The sequence below is a fragment of the Pinus tabuliformis genome, chromosome 7 (assembly GCF_031772625.1).
Source record: "Pinus tabuliformis cultivar Carrire ecotype Pingquan chromosome 7, CPIR1, whole genome shotgun sequence".
Lineage (NCBI taxonomy): Eukaryota > Viridiplantae > Streptophyta > Pinopsida > Pinales > Pinaceae > Pinus > Pinus tabuliformis.
Genome location: NC_142293.1, coordinates 910560437 through 910580611, shown reverse-complemented (window position 1 = coordinate 910580611; position 20175 = coordinate 910560437). Strand labels below are relative to the sequence as shown.

General features: G+C 34.0%; 1 pseudogene; it reads left to right on the top strand.

Annotated features, from left to right (window-relative positions):
• Positions 1–124: 124 nt before the first annotated feature.
• Positions 125–20175, top strand: part of LOC149250611 (putative mannitol dehydrogenase) — a 32174-nt pseudogene continuing 12123 nt past the window's right edge.

Sequence of the window (20175 nt, the reverse complement as noted above, 5' to 3'; positions counted from 1 at the left end):
CTTGACCTTTTAAAAACCCATCCCAACACCTGTTGTCTCCTCAAATCTATTCTTTATATTCATCTGCTTAGCTGCTTCTTCTAAGTGAATCAAATTTATTTATGAGTGTTGTGAAGAAGAGAAGATGGTTAAGGAAGTAGGTCAGTCTAATGTTCAAGGATGGGCTGCTAGAGACGAGTCAGGAATTCTCTCACCCTTCAATTTCACTCGCAGGTTTCTCCTCTCTTTACTCTCATAACTGCTTTTATTGATACCCATTTGCAGAAAACTTACATTTAAATTGTTTGCTTCTATTGATACCCATTTGCAAAAAACTTACATTTAAATTGCCTTGAAACGGAAACTGGGCCACATGATGTTACTTTCAAGATCGTATACGACGGAATTTGTCACACTGATCTACATCAAATTGGTAATGAATGGAAAGCTTCCCAATACCCAATGGTTCCTGGGTAATGTCTTCATGATCTTCAATGCTGCTTCACATCAAATAGCAAGACAGAAAGAGTATATGCCTAGAAGTTCATGCTCAATTTTAATTTACTCGCAATTCTATTTTTGTAGCCATGAAATAGTAAGTATAGTAGTTGAAGTTGGTTTAGAAGTGAAGAATTTTTCTGCTAGAGATCGTGTGGGCATGGACTGTATGGTTGGAAGTTGCCATCATTGCGATTCTTTTAGAAAAGGCCAAGAACAATATTGTGAGAAGGTCATTTGGACGTATGGTAGCACCGATGTTGATGGTTCTGTCACTTTTGGAGGTTACTCATACTTGGTGGTTTGTAACCAGAGGTAATTAATCATTATCCCAACTCATGCAACCATTTTTGTTTTAGGGCACATGGGCTAAACTCGCCATAAAAGGCTTCCTTTTCTGTCCATATAATCCTGTTCATGTTTGGAATGGGATCAACGAGTTTCAAAAATCTCTCAATTGACTCAAAACCTCGGAAAATTTAACTGCGCCAAGTTCCGGCAGGCCTTGCCGAGATGGGTGGTTTGTCTCTTTTATATAAAACCGGAGACAAATGGCATTAATATTTTTTCTTTATATTGGTTAAATAGGGTTTTAATAATTTGGGTGGTTTGTGGTTTGTAAGTAGCTTTGTGGTGAAGGTACTAGAGAATCTTCCCTTGGATGTCGCTGCACCATTGCTATGTGTGGGAATAACGGTGTACAGCCCCATGAAATATTTCCAGATGACGGAGCCTGATGCTGATTTAAGTAAAGATGATGAAGCAGATAGTAATGCTGATTTAAGTAAAGATGATGAAGCAGATAGTAAGGTAGAAAGGATATTAGATTTGGTAAAGGGAGCCATTCAAAATTCCCAGTGAGGGCACAATCATGGTTGCAATTCTAAGGCACACAATTCATTATCTGTGATTGACTCATTTGTGTATACCTACGCATTGAAATCTCTTTTTGTATAAGACCAATAATTTCTTTTTATATAAGAGCAATAATTGGTAAGTATAAGTATTACAACAATGATATCATGAAACTTTCAAAATATTTAACAAATAGGTTTATAACCTTCGGATTCAAATGAGTGACTGCACTGTGAAAGATAACTAACACCAACTCAACTATCTCTTTGGTTTGTACCAAACATTGTGAACATGATTTCACCAATTCCCAACATCAATGAGAAAATTCCGTTGTTAATTTGTAGTTATTTTACATTTATGGATTAGTTAATTTAGTAGTTATTTTATGTTTTTAGATGAGTTAATTTTGTTAAATTTATTATATATTTTGACAATTAAATGTATGAAGATGTAGTTTTAATTATATATATATATATATATATATATATATATAGAAAGGAAGATGTAATTTTTTTAAATGAAGGTGAAAGGGGAATTAGGGCAATAGCATAGTCTTCTTGTTCCCCACATTTGCTTGGAATAGGAGTTGTTGTTATGAAAGCTAGAAGATGCTGGTGGACCTCCTGCAATAACGTTTCTTTCAATTCTATTGTTTAATTTATTTTGTAATAGATATTTCTTTACTCATGTTGTTCTTATTTGGTTAATGATCATGTAAAAATAAAAAGAAAGATATTCACCTCCTGCAATAACGTTTCTTTCAATTCTATTGTTGAATTTATTTTGTAATAGATATTTCTTTACTCATGTTGTTCTTATTTGGTTAATCATGTAAAAATAAAAAGAAAGATATTCCTTTCGTCACTAATTTTGAATTGCTTGTTTGCTGGCTGAAGAGTGAACACGAAAATATTTTTTTCCATAAGAAATATCTTTATATTTCATATGAGTTTATATTTCATATGAGGAATATAAATGTTTCGGTCCTTGAGGGATTGCTCATACATTCAGGCTAGAAGCCATTACAAGAAATACTCATTATGAACTCAATACATCACATGCAGGGATTGAACCTATTTGGGGGCTATAACAAGTTAACAGCATTTATACCAACCACCTGAGCTAAATCTGGTTGATGTGTGTGTGTAAAAGTTACCAGATTTTAGATTTAAATTTGGATATGGATCGACCGGTGTTTTAAACATTAATAATTTGTCTTTACATAACATTAAGTCATTTTATGAACCATGTCACTCTTAACATGTTACTTTTAAGATTACTTACTAACTTGTTATCAACATTTATGCCAACCACCTGAGCTAAATCCGGTTGATGTGTGTATAAGTTAACAGATTTCAGATTTAAATTTGGATATGGATCCACCAGTATTTTAAACATTAATAATTTGTTTTTACATTTGTTTTTACATTGCATTAAGTCATTTTATGAACCAAGTCACTCTTAACATGTTACTTTTAAGATCACTTACTAAAACCATTATAATATATTTGATGAATGTTTATTATATAACTGTAGTATCATGCAAGCTACTGTTACTGATGTCTAAAAAACATAGCTAAAGAGTAGACAGTGTCTAACGGCTCCTTTCAGGTGGACGTAGTTACGAAGGAAAGTTTCCTTAACAAATCCGGCCTTCTCCATAACTCGCGCCGAGGCCACGTTTTCAGGGAGCACAAGAGCTTCAATTCTCTTCACTCCCTGCAATTCTTTGAATCCCATTTTAAGTGCCGTTGTCACCGCTTCGGTGGTGAAGCCCATCCCCCAGTATGTTCTAGCGATGGCATACCCCATCTCAGCTCGGCAGTTGTGAATATCGGTTCCTTGTTTGAGCATGACGTGACCAATAGGCTTCCCTGTGAAACATATAGCCTTGAATCATGGATGAGGAATCAACACCTTCAGCAGAAACTCGTTTCTCGGATTTAAAAGCTTCCGATGTCATGAACTTGATCACTTCTTCGTCAGAAGCCCATTCGTACAGGTCTTCCAAGTCGGTCGGGCAAAAGTTCCTCAATTCGATTTGCCCAACAGTAAAACTGCCACGCTTAGCTTCCATTCTTTCGATCTTCGACTCTCTCAAATGCTCAGCTGTGGCTCAGCGATTCACAATGGAATCTGTAATTTAAATGAAGAATATGAGCTATGAGTTTGCAGTAGCGCAACACTAGTCGAGTTGGATGAATGCTGAGGTGAAGATGGCGGAATTTATAAACACCCAAAACTGCGTCACATGCCGATCAATGTAACGTGGAGGTCGGCAATGAATTCCTATCGAATGCTGACTTCTAGTAGGTAGCAACTCAGAATCTCTCAGTCAGTCTAATATGAAGATGCATAGTGTTGCACAGGTCGGCAGAGTTAAATAAAGAGATTATAGGGAAAAATAATCATAATATTTTCAGATAAGTTCCGGCGCAGAGGCCCAAAGATTTCCTTCATTTACTTTTACAGTTTGGACAGTTTGAAACGACATGGGTGGATTCCTAACGAGGCATGTGTTTCATCTGCCCAATATCTAGGTAACCTACAATTTCACTTTGCAGAAGATATTCGAAGGGACATAAAAGAAGGTATCCAAGAAAAGATTTAGAATGAGAAGTTTTAGTTGTGTTTTGGGAGGGTTGTGGATTTATGTTGAAATCCCTAGAGGGCCGACTAAGCTTCAATATCGATGTTTGGTTGGTGTTCAAATTTGACGACAGCTGACTATGTAAATTAAAACATACATATATCCAAACATACGATAAGAACACTTCCAACACATTCTTACAAAAAGATTTTTTAAAAGGTAATTTAAAACTAAATTGAGAAATTGGTACTCTAAAATATTGTAAATCTGCAATGTTCGCAGAAGTTTTTTTGAAGAAATATTTCCAACGCTTCCGAATTTGCCTAGCAGCAGCTATTTAGTCTTTTCCTTATTCCACTGTCACCCAGAATATGTTTTAAAGTTCAGATTAATGAATGCGATGTATTTTGTGAAGTGGAGAAAAGAGGAAAAAACTTTAGTATCACTCAAGACAAAATGCCGAGACCTTTTGATTTTGGAACATGAAGGTTTTTAAACCTTTGATTACATGTAACCTTTGAAATTTGTAAACGGTTTTATTAGCACTCTATAAATTTCACTAGGTTGAGGTGAGAAATTCTAGAGGTAATCAGAAACCACTTTTAGGCTAGGATCCAACCCTACTAGCCTTGGAGAGGGCTCTCTCACTAGGTTTCACTCAATCAATCAAGTGACTGAAATAATTCTTGATCTTAGATTGGCTACGAGGATACAAAAAGGTAATTTCAATTTGTTGTTTGAAGGTAGGTTAAAGAAGGAAGATCCACTTCAAATAGGCTCAATATAGTTAATGATTCAAGTGAATAAGGGATAACAATGATATTTTGAGCAAGGGTAGGATAGGAAGCTATGTTGATAAGTAACCAAGATTCATTGTAGTGTGTCGATGAGTTCAACATCAAAAGGTGACAATAAGAGGATCAAACTATATATAAATTCAAATTTCCATTAGAATAAAAGGAAACACATGAATGTTTAGTTAATATAAAACATAGCACAAAGTTAATTCTGCAAAACTCCTTTAAGATGAGAATGAAGAATTCTTTTCACACCATGGAAACATAAGAACCACTAATAACAAAGACAATACACATACCAATAGACATCTGACATAAGAATCCATGTCAAAACACCTTCTCCCTTCTTTTATTCAATTGAGAAAATGACAAAAAAATGCAAAATTTGTAAACTAGCTTCTTCACACTCACCAACTCATTTTCTGTTATATGTACATAATAATATTGAGTCAAAAAAGTCATTTCCCACCTTCATGGGTTGAATTCCTCATTAGGAATTTTGTTCCTAACTTCTGCAAGGAAAATAGAACTAATGGTTAAAAACTAGGGACTCATTTAAACAAATTATTTTCTAAGCATTTACATTAATTCATTAGCCCCAATTCAATCTTATGAGTTTCCAAATGTTTTATCACAATTAATAACACCTAAAAAAAATTGCATCATGTTTTTACTAAGATAACTCGCTAAAAAATATGACTTTGCAGTTTCGTAGCTCATTCACAACAAGTCTACTACAAAACAGGGATTGAATTTCTAGAAAACTAGGGATAAAAAACTAGCTCATATCTCCTAAATCCTAAACTATGTTACAACAAAAAGGAGTTTTTTATATATTACTGTTTCCTTTTGAGAAACCTCTCTAAGTTTCAAAAAATTATTCTCCAGCTCCTCACAATCTGAACCTAAACATCATAACTAAAATAGGAAATGACAAAACATGAAAACTAGGCTGCAAAGATGAATTTTAATATTCCAATGTATGAATCATATGAAGAAGCTTAAGGATTTTTGTGTTCTTTTGGTCTTTCTTAAAAAAACATTATTTTGTTTTTCCCAAATTTAGCTCCATTTGGTCGGAACCAACTTTTGAAAATGATGAAACAAATAGTCAAGTTTTGCAGCAAATTCATAACAAGTCCAAGTAGCCCTCCATGCTTTATATGGTTTTGCACCTCCTTTGGAATAATGGATGAAATGGGTAGGATTTAAATGTATTTTTTATGGTAGAAATATTGAATTAGTATCTCTAAAGCTTAAAGACCTCCTAGATGATTGATTTCCACTTGCGCAACAATTTCATAGCAAGTCCAACATTTCAAGCTTATGATTGCCTTTCTGTTTCAAAATGGCCGAGGAGAACTCTTACCAAATAAAAACTCCTTATAAAACCTTATAAATCTTTCAAAATTACAAATTTTCCATAGTTCACCAAAATGAGGGACTATGCAACTTGCACAACAAATGCGAATGCACATCCAAGGTTGGTGTACTTTGGGTCTTCTGCAAATTTTGAGACTAGTTGGAGGGTGTTCAAAAATATTCATGAAACATTTAAAATTGAATAGAAGAGAGAAAAACTGTTACTCAAAATCCCGAGGCCGTTTCACCACTTATGCAACAGTTGCATAGCAGTAGATCACTTGTGCAGCAAATTCACAGTGACTGCTTGAAATCGACCTACAACCTCTCCTTTGCCCTTCTCAATGATTTATTTCACCTTGAAATTACTCCAAAGCTCAAACTAGACTTTGGATGAGAGAAAATGAGTGTTTTATCATACAATTTTGAATTCTTATGCCACACAAAGCCTTCTTCTTCATATGATGGTGGATATTAAATTATGTAAGTGAGATGAAATGCAAGGGTACTTTCGTAATCATAAAGTTGATATGATACTAACTGACTTTGCAACTAAATGACATGATTGAACTAACACCGACTACTAATTGATGATAATCAATTTCCCCATGACCTAACCCTTTTTGACACAAATATTTACAATGACACTTTAACTATGATACTCATGAAACCATAAGCAAAATTTTACAGAACACCACGAAATGAATAACAATATAGAAACACTATGATCCCTATATTATAAGACAACCAAATTGGCTCTAATGGGGATCACATGCTCCCTATGAGGTGGTAGGAACACAATAGACTAGTAGCCTAAACCATTGGTAAATGAAGTCCAACTCCAATATGCTCTAATCTGTGACCTTCTCAAATTGAAGCCAATTGAAAACTGAAACTCATACTGAAATTACCTCCCTCAGCTAAAGTTGGGAGTGAAAACCAAATTGTAACTAAACTAACAGCGTGTTCTAATCCTCAATATGAACCAAATCCATTCTTCAAACTTAAAACTAAATTGTACACTAAGAGTTGAAAACTCTACTACAAACTCAAACTAAAAAGAATGCTTTGGGTGCTGAGGTTATTCCTTACACCTACCTACTCAAATGTACTGGAAACATCTACTAGATAAGGTAATAGAAAAAATCCATTGTAACCATGAATGTAGATGACCACTTACCTGAATTCTTCTCGCACTTTCCTTAAGTAAGCAAAGAAAATAAGAGAATGGAAGTTGTCACAAACCCTTCCTTGTACTTTTATTAATGCATTGTAAACCATCTTTTTCTCTACGTCTCATACTCATAATATATCATTACTAAGAATAGTTCAACAACTAAATTCAATAGAATTAATGATGATTGGTTCTTATGTTATTACTGGAGTCCACTATCTCTGTCCATAGATTATATATTCTACTTTTATGCTCTATAATTGTAACATTGTATGATGAGGTAATCCACCACCTTTTCAACTACGACGACCACATATGTTTCTTTACCTTTGTTTTATTTCCCAATACAACCCTTAACTTATTAGTATTACCCTAACTCGGTAATTAATTCCCTAGGTTCCCTAACCCCGTGGAGTATACTTACCCACATTTTATTTTACTTATGCATTGATATAAAAAGGAACATCGAAGATGATTTGAGAGCTTATGTATGGTTACATGTATGATTAATGTTTTGACCCCAAAGTAAAATCTTATTACTCCTTATTTACAATCAATGTGATGCTATGACAATGGTTATAAAGATTGGTACGCCAAACCAATTAGTGAACCAATCTCGTCCTTCCAAATTAATATATGTCATGTGCAAGTCACATGGAGGCACTGACCTTCAGTTAAATGCATGACTGAGATGTAGCGATGGAATCCAATGGTGGTTTCTCATCCATCAAACCCTAATTGCATTAACCCTTTCCTTTTCCTTTGGCATTTGGCAGTCTCATCTATCCCTGTCCTATGCCTAGTTTCCCTCAGGGAAATCAACATACGTCCTGCATTCATGGAAAACCCTCATCCTATGCTAAAACATGCCATTACTAAACCAGTTTCCCATTGGATGATTTTCTTCCTAGGGTAAGGTCTGATCATTGTTCTTGTAAGTTTGGCACCAACCTCTTGGAGGATAGCAGCAAGACCATAGTTTGGGCCATGACAACAGAATCATTTCCACCATATCCAGGTAACTTGTTCTCAAATAGGTAGTAATGGTTTGGTTTATCCTTGACTTGAATAGAATTGTCACCATTTCTCCTCGTTTTCACTAGTTTTTACTTTGTTCGCTCCATTAAAGGTTTTATGTCTAATTATGTGTCTTATATTAGATTTACCACCAAAACATACAGTTGCAACCTTAGTAATCCATGTAAGCTAAAATATTGCTTTCCTTTGCAATTTGCAGAGAAGGAATTTTTTTTTGCTTTGTTTATTTTTATAATTCATTGGGATTCTATTATAATGGCCACTTACTCTTTGTCATTTCTTTTTCCCTAATTGTGTGTTTCCTTATTCTAGTAAGATTTGAATGCTTGTTTACTTAGTTCTCATTTCAGAGGAACAAAGGGTCGTGGGTTTCGTTGATTTCTTCGATTGGTTACCGTATGTCACAACCACATCAGGAAATGATATCCTTATGGTCTTTTACAAGTTTCCCTAGTTCCTATCAGGCTCTATACTGTTAGAGTATTATCCTACACTTATTCCTCCAGGTATAATGATACGTATTTACTTTTCCTTTTCCTATCCCCTCGTATGCCAGTATGACTCCTATGGTGACCTATTATCGCTTCTATGCCCCCCTTAGAGTATTTTCGGCAAGCAGGGTTTTGGTCACTCGATAGAGACTTCATTGTTCATTTTCCCTCACCTTCACAGGTGCATGCTTTTCTTCCTAAATATATATACGATTTATAACTGATTTCACCTAGTTTCTGTTATGCATTATTTTTCATTCCCAAATACAATTTTCATTCCTTTTGTAGCAAGCAGATGAGGGAGAAAATTATTCAACTATAAAAAATAAGGTAATATTGATTAGTAGTTTTCTAGCAATCTCAAAACACCTTTGCTAATGTACCCTGTTGTTATTCTCAGCTACGCACTAAATACTGATTTCAATGTTTGTTTTCTGTAGGTACACTCACGACCACTCCCTTCCTGTCTCGTTGAGTAGAAGTATAGGATCAACAATGACTAACAAGTTATCTAGTTTCTCAAGTCAGTGGAATTTTCCCTTTATTCCTAAGAGTTACCAAATACCACAATTGTTCCTATTTGGTAGAGTCGTTGATGGAATCTTGTTCGTGCTACTGGGTTTCTTTTTTTCCTATTTTGTTTCCAAAATGGTATGGTTCATACCAACTATATTGTGTTCTACAGGGTGTTCCTTCAATGGATATCCTATCCTCTAAATCTTATGTCTCCATAATACTAGGATGAAGTTATTACCATTCATATGTAATTTGATAAAATCTACTCAAGATCTTACGTTATGGCTATCTAGCTGGACATTTCTATTTTATATTTTGTTTGATAGTCAGGTAAACTTCAAGCTTATATATATACTTTCAATGGCCTATAGGCCTTATCTTGATGTTTTATTTACATGGAATGATTTATAATATAATTTCAGTGTTCTATGGTTTCAATAGCATTTATGATTGTAGTTTCCTTCTCTTACCCAGGTTAAAATATATTCACAGTTACATATACTGAACTAGGAAAGATTATTTGGTGTTGAGTTGTAGATATGTATTTCTTCCCTTATGTCGGAACAAGTTCCATTGTAATTTCTTAATGATCTGAATTAATAAACAAGTCTGAGTTTCTCCTATTCATTGGGCTTAATTAATGTATGGCTCTAAGCTTAACCAATTTGTAAAAATCAGCTATCAAGTCCACGCACCTCTATTCAAAGCTTGTTAAAACACTAGGTGTATTCATAATAAATATGTTTATTAGAATGGGGACTACTGGTGCTTTGATTCTTCTACATTCCCCATCTTCTATGCATTTGATAAACTGAAAGGTCTCATTTGTTACTAATTCATAATTCATTCTTACCTTGATCACGCTACCAATAATGTGATTCTATTTACTTATTAAAACACATAAATTAATTTTCTATGCTATAATGACTATCTACTTGCATCAAAGATTTTGTTTTGTTTTCATTCTTCAGCTTCCTATGGGTACTTACCCTTCTCTTTAGGTAACAATTTGGCTTGATTGAGTTGCCTTCAATTTTAAAAAGGAATTTGAAGAGGTCTGAGCTCTAGATATTCTGAGTGTAATCTATTTTAACCCCACCGACTCAATTATCATTATCTTTTCCTTTGCACAGTGCTTATTCACAGAGAGAAAATCATAAATCCGCCCACAAGATAAATTTGGAATTTCTTTATCCTATAGTCATTTTGACCACTGAGATTTACAAAAGCATAATTCTAGTACAACATATTTAATACATTAATTCTTACACATATTTTAAGAAATAAAATATATTTATTTACTTACCAACAGAATTAAGCACGCACAATTTCTAACCAGAATAAGGAAGAATCACTGAATGAGTACACTATTCCACCCAACCATGAACTGACCATCAGTTCCCCCCTGAGCTTAGACCAATTGGTAGTCAGATCCCTCATAGCTTCGAAAAATCCTTCATCCTCTCAATAGGTATATTTCTAGCTTTTCTTCCAAAATAATTTTTTTCTATTAGCGACGTCTCACCATTATGGAAAGTTTTTTGTTGCTAAAGCCTACATTTATCTCCAACAATTATTTATCGTTCCATATATTTAACATCTTTCTCCAACTAGACAATTTAATGGATCTTGTTCTTCCATCCATTAAATGCTCACACATTGGAAATGCCTATTTCCCATGGAATATTTGTCTCAATCTTACCTAAGATTGAGATTCATAATTATCTCTTTACTCAAGTGTCTCAATCAAGTAGTTTCCATTCCAATTTATTTATAATAAAATTTAATTATTTCATAACCACTTGTATCCAAGTCATGGAAATACCATTCCAACTAATCATAGTTTGATCAATACTAATTGTTTCAAAAATAAAGAATACTAATTATTACCAAAAACTAAGGGATGTCACATCTTTCCCCCCTTTTAGCTACAACATCTCGGTGTTTAATTCCCAGTTTCTTCTTTCTGGAACAATAGTGGATAGTTCTTCTGCATATCATCTTCCTGCTCCTAGGTAGCCTCCTCCATAGTAAAGTGGTTCCATTGCACTTTAACCCAAACGATGACTCGATTCCGAAGATAGATCTCTTTCTTGTCTAGAATACAGAGAGGTTCTACAAGGAAGTCGCCTTCTGTTTCCACTTATAGCATTTTCCAATCAATAATGTGAGAAATATCATGTATATATTTCTTAAGTAAAGAAAAATGAAATACATTATGAACTTTAATGGCACTGGGTAATTCTAATTGATAAGTTATTGGTCCAACACGATCCAAATATTCAAATGGTCCACAATGTTGTGGTGCTAATTTTGGACAGGTTCCCATCCTCAGTGTACTTTTCCTTGGTTTTACCCTCAAATACATATGATCCCCAACTTTGAATTCTCTTTATGTTATTTTCCTATCCCCATAAGTATTTTTTCAATCTTGTGTTGTTTTAATATTTTGTTGAATTCTTCACATTGTCTACTAGTTTCTTGAAATGTCTCCCACCCTAGAATCATCGTATCCTCTAGTTGACTCCAATTGCGTGGTGTATGGAATTTTATACCATACAATGCTTCGAAAGGGCTCAATTTTATAGATGTGTGATAAATGTTGCTGCAAGTGAACTCAGCTCAATGCAGATAATCTTCCCATTTTCTAGGCTTGTCCACAACATACATTCAAAGCATGTCTTCTAAAATTTGATTGTTTCTTTCAATTTTTCCATCCATTTGAGGATGGATGTCATACTAAAATTTAATTTAGTACCCATGCCCCCAAAAAATGACTTCCAAAAATTTGAGGTGAATTTGGAATCTCTATTTGACACTATCATTTTAGCTATCCCATGAAACCGTAAAATTTCCTTCATAAAAATATTGGCGGTCCGTGAGGTACCATAAGTAGATTGCACTGGTATGAAATGGGCTTCCTTGATTAATGTATATACCACCACCATAATGGATTCATGTTTCCTTTTAGTCATCGATAATACAATGATAAAAAAATCTAGGGAGATTATTTCCCACTTCCATTCTAGAATAGGTAGCGGGCTAAAATAATTTTTTCCTTAATGCCATGATCATCTTTTGGTACCCGGGATGTCATGTTTGTGGTCTCTTACTATACTAATCAAGTATTCAATATATCACCACCCACATGAGAAAACAAGGAAACAACCAACAAGGTGGCAACAAACTAGCAACAAGGACAACAACCAACCCCTGGGAAATAGATAGGGAAGTGCGATGATCCAACCACAACACATCAACAAAGAGGAACCGCCATAACCAGCTTCCATCTCAAGCGAGTGAGGCACCTACTAGATCGAGTGTTCAAATTTCATTGGGATGGCTAGATGCACGCACATGGTACCAGTTGACTACTCTTTTGAGTAGATCTTATTATTTGTGTTCTTCTCAAGTTTCGGGAATGAAACATGTTTAAGGGGGGTGCAATGTAGTATACCTGGGGGGATAAAATTGAGTACACAAGGAGGTACCCAAAGTAATAATGAGATATAAGGATAATAAATAAATGGGTCATAGTTAAAAAATAAAGTGGTTAACTAAAATAATGTAAGGGATCACTAGTAGTTAGAAAATAATGTGATAAGCCCATTGTGTTGGATATATGATATTGAGAGACCAATGGTTATTACCCATGGCATCATATGTTTGAAGCCTATATAGAGGCTAGAGACTCTCCATTTAGGGATGTCAAGGATTATTGTTAGATCTATTACATAGACCGCTTCTTTGAAAGTTTGGGTTAAATTTTTCCAAAGAAATAAAAGAGTGGGTGTGAAAAATTGCTTGTTCGATGTGAAAACTGTGAAACAAGGATCATTGGGGAAATTGCATAATTATATATATCATGGGTTTCAAGAAAAATAGAAGAATTTAATGATCCACTGTTGCATTTCTACATTTGTCTCTCCAGGAAAAGGAGCATTGGAAAAGACAAACACTAACACGTTCCTTGGCTCCAATATAATATTGATAAGGAATTTCTTAAATACATTCTCTAAGAACTCTAACTACTACAAGATCACTCGCATATCCTCTACACACACTCTTGGATATTTTCTTATCCATAACTTCTCTCGTGGATACCAACTTACTTCTTAGCTTAATTACTATCTTCTATGGGTTATTTTTGAAATAAAATCATGGCCTCCCATCTTTCTTTTATAACAGTTCTCTCTTTTCGTCCCTTCTTGCTACTATAAAAGCTATTATACATCTTCCTAAGAATGTTGTACCACCTCCATTGAAAATTAGATGATTTCTCTCATTTTCTCCAATAAGAAGCTTGTGCTATCATAAATAATTAGATTGATTCCCTCACCCACCTCTTATATGAATATAAATACTCCATATTTTAATAACTAATTAAAACTATCCTTTTAACAATCACATCCATATATTTATTAACTAATATTTAAAGAATTAAATAATGACATGCATATATTTATTAAATAATATTTAAAGAATTAAATAAAAATTATATAATAATGCCCTTTAATTTAATGAAATTGTATGGGATTATAATCATGTGATTTTCACAACCCTTTGCTATTATTTTCAATATACAATATTTTCATATCAAAACATCAGTTGCTTTTACTATTTTCGAGACACACTATCCACATATTATATATTTAATTAGGCCAATAGGCCTTTCCTATGCATCAACAATTGTCAACACTTTTACCCTCCTCCATTGGATCAAGTGAGACACTTTCAATCGTTGATTTGACATGTGACTGCTTTTTCCAAATATACACATGGCAGGATAATTTTTACTACTTTTGCCCATTCTTTTATGTCATTCTTGAAGATATTTTTGTTGCTTTTTCCCATTCTTTTATGTCACTCTTGGCCTCAGAGTTAATAGTTTCTTTGGTCTGCCAGTTGTTTTTGTTGTTCTTCTTCCTTGGGTTTTGGCAAGCACTGTTCTTCTTCCTTGGCTTTTGGCAAGCATTAATTAGTATTAAGCATTTCTAATTTTCCTCAAGAGGCTAGGCTTGCAGAGGAGACAATCGACGCAATGTTGTGGCGTTAGCGAGCGATCGATCATATCTGTGGCCTTCCCAACTTCATTTTCCATCCTTCGGAAACAATTTTGTAAAGCATAGTTTGAGTTTGACAGAGTTCTATCAGATGACAACGCTTGTCAAGCCTGGCGATAGATACTCGGAATTCTTACCAATAAATTATATATTATATTTTCTCTTGTTGTTTCTTGCCGTCAGTAATTTTATTGATGGAGCAGACACCAAGATTTCCAGCATAGTTTGTTGCTGCTGGCTGCAATCTAGTTTAGGCAAAGTTGATGAAGGGAAACAGATGGTTGCTTGGATTCGAAGCTGTACCACGGAGCAGCAGTATCTCCATCCGTGTTTGTTGTAAAAACAACATACAGTAACCTTTTATCAAAATATAAATAACCTTCATTTAAATCTAGTAGTTATTAAAGCTCATATCCATTTCACTCCATCTGAGATAATAAAAATTTGATAAAATATCCAAAGATCTAAAGCAGTTGCCTTCAACCGTTAACCTTGAAATCCTATTTAGCCTCTTACACAGTGGTAAAGAAAACAAGGCAAAGCTAGGCAAAGTGTGTAAATGTTTGCATTTCGAAAGTATTTTATAAATAGCCCAATTCATTTGTGTTGTAACTGCATGTTAAACATTTTGAAGACCTTATCTAAACACTGACACCGAGGACAAGTTTAATTCTATTAAGATGTCCAGATGTTCACATCGTGAACATTTAGCGTTGGAAAATTAAAATAACAAACTAAATCATTTCTTTATAATACACATCTTAGTTCTTTGATTGAGGCATTCTGTCATTTACATAAAAGGTAAAGTAAATACGATGAGTCCTTCCAAAGAATAATGTCATTTAAAGTTTAGCGTCTTGTATTTGACTTCACGTTCTTACAATTGCAATGGAACTTCTCTAGCTCGATTACGGTTTCCAATCTCTGAACAGTGAAAATCTTGAACAGACAAGATGCTATACATTATGTTGTTCTGAGAAATTTTTGCATAAAATTTTCACAAGAAACTTGTTCCAACCCTTGTCTGCCTCCGCGTATGCTTCATCTTTTCAAAGAAAGATCAACAACATTGAACAGGATTGCAAAGTGTTTGATTTTGTGCCAAATCTTCGGGACCGAAAAACTCAACGAACAAATACTTTAGTGGACCACCAAGTTCATAAAATCACAGAGGCATTAACGTCTGCCAGGAAGTGGATGTTTATAATTATGAGAAAACCATATGCGGTTTTGGTTTTTGTTTGAATAGATTTCATTTGGCAATAAGTGTGTATGTCGAGTATGTACGATGATTATGTTTATATACGTCGAATATGTGCGATGATTATGTTTAGGCCGATAAAACTTTTTATGCATTAACAATCGTCGCATCCAAGCATTGAAATTTTAGAAGTTGGGTTTATTGTGCATATGAAAGAGCATATGTTCATGGTTTTGAAATTTTACTCAGAGAAAAGGAAAGAGGGATTTGGTATTGCATATGAATGAGATGTATTTTTTGTATACGCTTGGCCATCTATAGAAGTTTCTTGATTTTGGGTAATTAACTTAACCTCTTGATTTTGGGTAATTAACTTACTCTAAAATGAAATAATACATTCAATGTATTCCTTGTAATATAGATATAAACAAAACATCTAAAGAAAAGTGATTGCACAATGATCGAGTCCAAGAAAACAAGGTTTTCCACAAACCAATTAACTCTTCTAGAAAAATTCAACAATTCCAATTTAATAATCCTATCAGCCTCTCTTTGTATCTTTTGGAACAATTGCTAATATATATGCCGTAATAATTTAGGGACTAGAACTTGGCGGTTATAAAATCAATAGGTTGGGTGGATACCAAAGTCGCATTGCTCAGTGATTAGACCTCTGCACAGAGAGAGACCTGTGTTGCCAAGCATTCAGATGATATTTGCTAGCATAGAATATAAGATAACCGCATCAAGGTATGTCCACTACAAGTAATGCATTGCATGATCACTGCTTCATATTCTAAGGCGGAAAAGCTTATTTTACATATTAGACCATGTATAATTTAGTCCCTACTCAATTTAGAATTGACACAGGTCCTTTAAAAATATATATATTTTAAATGAAAAAATATAGTAGATTATAATAAAAACTTTATAATCTCAATCTCATTATATTCTGGTTAAAAATAAGTAAATTTTTATATAATTTTAAATAACATAATATAAATAATTTTAATAATATAATATAATTATATAAAATACCTATATTATATAATATAATTTTATATAATTTTAAATAAAATAATAAAAATTAAAAAACACTTCTGATTATTTTATAAACAATGTAAAGTAAAATATATATATAATTATTAGAATATATATATTTAAAGTTATATATATATATATATAGAATATATATATATATATAAATTATAATATATATATATATATATAAATTATTAGAATATTAAAAATTTCAGTAACCCACTTTTTGCATTTTCCTTTTCGACCCTCTGCATATACGAAATGCGGATCAAATTCTCGAGCACAGACCATAAAAATCCCTCTTTTCTGGGTCAGAGTGGAATAAGGAAACGACACCATAGCTGCTACTGGGCATATTCGGAAGTGTTGAAAATATTTCTTCCAGATAATTCTGCGAAACTCAGTCAGCCCTCTAGGGATCTCACTCTAAACCTTATATTCGATACCTACCTTTAAGTCCCTTCGAATATCTTCTACAAAGTGAAATTGTAGGTTACTTAAATATTGGGCAGATGAAACACATGCCTCGTTAGGAATCCGCCCATGCCGTTTTTAAAGGTATATTTATTTCTGTCCGTTTCAAACTGTCCAAACTGTAAAAGGAAATGAAGGAAATCTTTGGGCGTCTGCGGAACTCATCTGAAAATATTATGATTATTTTCCCCTGTAATCTCTTTATTTAACTTCGCCGACCTCTGCAATACTATGCATCTTCATATTAGATTGTCTGAGCGATTCAGCATTCGATAGGAATTCATTGCCGACCTCCACATTACATTTATTGACGCAGTTTTGAGTGTTTATAAATTCCACCATCTTCACCCCAGCATTCATCCAACTCGACTAGTGTTGCCGTGCTGCAAACTCATAGGAGATATTGTCCATTTAAATTACAGATTCCATTTCGAATCGCTGAGCCAGAACTGAGCATTTGAGAGAGTCGAAGATCGAAAGAATGGAAGCTAAGCGTGGCAGTTTTAGTGTTGGGCAAGTCCAATTGAGGAACTTCTGCCCGGCAGACTTGGAAGACTTTTACGAATGGGCTAGTGACGAAGAAGTGACCAAGTTTATGACATGGGAAGCTTTTAAATCCAAGGAGAATCTCAGGGAGTTTCTGCTGAAGGTGGTGATTCCTCACCCATGGTTTAAGGCTATATGTTTCAGAGGGAAGCCTATTGGTCACGTCATGCTCAAGCAAGGAACCGGTATTCACAACTGCCGAGCCGAGATGGGGTACGCCATCGCTAGAAGATACTGGGGGATGGGCTTCACCACCGAAGCGGTGACAACAGCACTTAAAATGGGATTCAAAGAATTGCAGGGAGTGAAGAGAATTGAAGCTCTTGTGCTCCCTGAAAACGTGGCGTCGGCCAGAGTTCTGGAGAAGGCCGGATTTGTTAAGGAAACTTTCCTGCGTAACTACGTCCACCTGAAAGGAGCCGTTAGACACTGTCTACTATTTAGCTATGTTGTTTAGACATCAGTAACAATATCAATGTGACTTCCATTCCCTAAGTCCAAGCATATTTTGGAATCTGTAGCGGGCTTGTATGATACTAGAGATATATAATAAACATTCATCAAATATATTACAATGGTTTTAGTACCGGCAATGATGTGTATCTTCGTGGATTCCTGTTTCTATTAATATTAATATACACTTTAATTGACCGCAAATAAATGGTTGTTTTGAATAAAAAATGATCGTTTTAAAAACCACCATCTTTTAAATAATATGTTAAAGAAAAGGACCTGAAATAAACCGTAAAGAAATGGTAATGATAACTGGTAAGAAAGTATGATTGGTTTACAATTTTTTACATTTACAAATCGAAAATAATTATTTTATTAATAACTATATAGATAATAATTATAATAATTATTTTATTCTGCTTTTGAAAATGGTTGGTTGGCGTTAGAAATAGTAAGTCCAATATTGGAAGTCTAGCCTGAGTTTGCATAAAGCATTAGCTAGAAAAAATTCAAGCCAAGTTAGTTTGATGATTCCACATTTAATCAGTGTTGTGGGTGAAAACCAAGAGCACAACTTTGTGGATGTGTATGTGATAATGATTAATGAATATAAATTTTGTTTGTGTAGTACTTGTTGGAAAGGCAGAGGAGGATAGGTACAAATTTCACACACACAATAACACAAGTTGCGGCTCTTCTATTGATCACACAAAATTATAATGAACCCGTTGTACTGTATTTAACCTTTACAACTAGTGACTCTCTCAAAATAACTTTGACATGCAACCACACTCTAGATTCTGCTTTAACTAAAATAAGACTTAACTCAACTTGACTCAACTTGATTTAGTTAATTGACTCTCTAATCTTTGATAACTCTCCATGCATGAGTAATTAGAAATTTTTAACACTCCCCTTAATTACAACAGCTAAACTAAGACATAACTCATGACAACTCAAACATGTTTGTTGGTCTATGTCTTAGCTAGGATTACAACACCCAAGTTTCCTCTGTGAAACTCAAATAGATCTTTCGATCATGACTTAGTAAACATATGAGCCAATTGATCAGTCGATTTACAAGGTAGCAAGTCAACTTCTCCATTGCTTAGAAGTTATCTAACAAAATTTTATCTAGTATCAATATACTTGTTCTTCTGATAAAACACACTATTATTGGATAGTGCAATGCTTGAGGTGTTTTCACAATATATTGTTGTTGATCCTTGTTGTTTCTGCTTGAGTCCATCCAATATTGTTCTTAACCACACTGCTTGACATGTTGTTGATGTTGCTACTACATATCCTACTCCTGCTAACGAAAGTGTCACAATAGGATGCTTCTTATATTCCCATGAAATCACACTTGAACTAAGATGGAAGACATAACCAAAAGAGTTCCTCATATCATCCATATTGTGTGCAAATCACTATCTATATATGCAATTAAATCCTTCTTCTCTGTCCTTGCATACATTATGCTACAATTTGTAGTTCCTACTATGTATATTAGAATTATTTTTCCCGCTCTCCAATTTGAGTCTTTTGGAGTCTCCATAAACTTGGAAATCAAACTAAATCCTTGCATAATATCCGGTCTTGTAGCTGTGAAACACGTGAGGTTGCCAATCAATATTTTGATTAGAGTTGGATTGAAATTTGATCCTTCATCATCCTTAACTTTATACATGGTGTAGGGGTAGGTTTACAATTTTCCATCCTCAATGTTTTCAACAAATATTTAGCATATCTATTTTGAGAAATAAAAATTCCCTTCTCGAATTTCTCAACTTCTATGCCAAGAAAATATTTCATAAGACCAAGATCTGTGATTTCAATTTTTTCTTCATGGTTGCTTTAAATTAATCTAACTCGAGATCACCGGTATAAATCATGTCATCCACATACAAATAAACAATAAAAATCTATCCATGCTCATTACATACAAGCAAACAATCAAAATATGTCCATGCTCATTTACCTTTCTGTACAAGGTAGTCTTAATGTTTCCTCTAAAAAATCCATTCTTGATCATGTAATTATCAATTATGCTATACGAATCCCTTGGTGCTTACTTAGCTTACTTATAAATTCTAC